Below are 2,812 nucleotides of genomic sequence, written 5' to 3'. Positions count from 1 at the left end.
AACCAAGTGGCATAATCAAAGAAATCCAACAAGGGAAGATCCTATCTAGCTAGCCGAATCACCTAGCACCTATGACCATTACACCATCAGACAAATAAGCAATTGTGCCTATTTTTGTTTGTCAACAGCCAAGATCACTGGAAATCCAACAAGGAATTGTCCAGTGATGCATTCATCAAGCCACAGCCAGCCAACAAGGGTGGGAGCTTCCTCGAACGACAGAAATGCTGTTGAGGCCACCTCAACCACAAAAACAATGAAGCCACCAAGCCCAAGACATCACATCATCACCCAATAGGGTTCGAGTATGAGCTAGGGTACCCAACCGATGGTTGACATCCCTCTAGTCTCATCAATTCATCCATGAGATCATTACTGCTAAGCAGTTCATATCATTTATCCATCTAATAAAGCAAGGAAATACAGATAAATGAAACAGACAAGTAATCAAAGCACCAACATCTTGCCAGGGATCCAAGGGATCACTGCAAGCATCAACATATGCTTGGGCAAGTAAAATAATACACCAACACACACCAGAACCAGCCTGTGTGATACACACACATCACAGATTAAACAGAAGTGAAGCACTGAAGCTACACAACATCTTTCACAAGCAACTGATGATCATATGATCATCAGAAGCTTGCTAGAGCATGCCAGGGCATGCTAGGGCATCACTGGCATCAACACAGGAACCATATAAATGAAACAGACACAATTAAGTAACAGTTACATCATAGATAATCACATAATTAACTCATGATTGTATCCAGTAGCACCTCAAATGATTGATGAACCACTGGATCATATTACACAAGCAAGCATACATCAAATCATTACTGAATCACACTGTTAAGGCCACAGTAATGCTGAATTGAGCATAATCATGAATTGAGCACAAGGATTAGCACACAATTTTTCTGGCACTTGCAAATTTGCAAGAATTGCACACTGTAATTAAGCCAGGGAAGCATACATGAACACACATGAGTGACTGGCAAGCATAATAACATGAACAGAAGCACAGAGCAAGAATCTAGCAGGAATGGCAAGCACTGGCATGGCTAGGGCAACAATAGCCAAGGCCAGTAGAGGTAGTAGCATGAGTAGCATGAGCAGCACAGTAGCAACAGCAACCCAAGCGGCGTAGCAGCAGCACAGCAGCACGAGCAGAACAGCAGCAGCATCACGGCATGGCCGCACCTCTACGAGGCACGGCAAGCCAGTGACCAAGCTAGACAAAGAAGAGGAGGAGAAGAAGTAGATCAGGTAGAAGAAGCGTAAGCGACGCACATACCTGGAGCAGCAGCACCACGGCGTGCCATTGCGGCATGGCGGCACGGGCCGACCTCGGCAGCGCCAAGCCGCGGCCGAGCCAGGCGGTCGCCGAGGCGCGGAGGCTCCAGCGCAACCACGGCGGGGCACACGGCCACGCCACGGCGCCAGATTCGTCGGCAACGACGAGATCGCCGCGGAACCCCCACGGCCATGTCGCAGAGGTGTTGGGGGAGAGCGGTGACGGCGAGGAAACACAGATCGGCGCGGACCGATCGGTGCACCGTCGTGCGGCCGTTCGATTGCGACCGATCTCGCCGGCGGGGACGGCCGGTGGCGGCCGAAGTAATTCGGCGACGGCGCAGGCGACCACGGCGTCGCGAGAGAGAGAGGAGAGCTAGGGTTCGCGAGGGAGGAGGAGAAGGGGACGGGTGCGTCCGACCGAGCCGGATGTGCGGCTCGGGTTAGGGTTAACCGCTGGGCCACCCTGACAGGTGGGCCCAGGGGCATTTTTGCCATTTCACAAATTCATTTAAAATACAGAAACTTTGAAAATGCACAATAAATGTTTCCTAGATCTAAAAAAATAACTAAAAATATGAAAACCACTCAGTATAAAAAACTCTATCATAATAAAATATGAAGTAGAATTTTTGAAGATTAATAAGAATAAGTTCAAATTTGTTGATTAAAATAATCATTTAAAAACACATATATTATTTTCAATAATGAAAATAAGTCCATAAATTCTTTTGGACTTTAAAAACACCTTGACAACATTTCAAGGTTGTATTTGCCCTAAATAGAGTATCTCCAAATTATTCTTAGTATTAACCTCTCACATGAAATATTAACGACATCGGAAGGGGGGAAACAAACCCTAAAATTGGAATCATGCATCAATGCTTCTTTAACCATTGCCCTTATCGGACAATGATGCTATTTTTCAGCAACAGAGGACTGATACGTCTCCAATGTATCTATAATTTCTGATGTTCCATGCTTGTTTTATGACAATACCAACATGTTTTGTTCACACTTTATATCATTTTTATGCGTTTTTCAGAACTAACCTATTGACGAGATGCCGAAAGGCCAGCTGTCGTTTTCTGCTGTTTTTGGTTTCAGAAATCCTAGTAAAGAAATATTTTCGGAATCGGACGAAATCAAGACCGAAGGCCTTATAATTCCGGAAGCTTCCGGAGCACCGGAGAAAAGTCGGAGGGGTGCCGTGGGGGCCCCACACCACAGGGCGGCGCGGCCCGCGGGGCGCGCCCCGATACGTCCAATTTGCATCACTATTTTATATCATAATTTGCTCGTTATTCATTGATATATTTCATATTGGGACACAATACTTATGTTATTTCATCTATTTTGCATGTTTCATCATTATTGGAGGATCAAGCACCGGAGCCAGGATTCTGCTGGAAAAAGCACCGTCAGAAGGCAATATTTCGGAAGATCACCTGGGCCGCGCCGCCATGTGGTGTGGAGGGCCCACGACCCCTTTCGCCTCCTTTTCTTCGCGAAA

The sequence above is a fragment of the Lolium rigidum genome, chromosome 7 (assembly GCF_022539505.1).
Source record: "Lolium rigidum isolate FL_2022 chromosome 7, APGP_CSIRO_Lrig_0.1, whole genome shotgun sequence".
NCBI classification, from domain to species: Eukaryota; Viridiplantae; Streptophyta; class Magnoliopsida; order Poales; family Poaceae; genus Lolium; species Lolium rigidum.
This window is presented reverse-complemented; position numbering follows the sequence as displayed.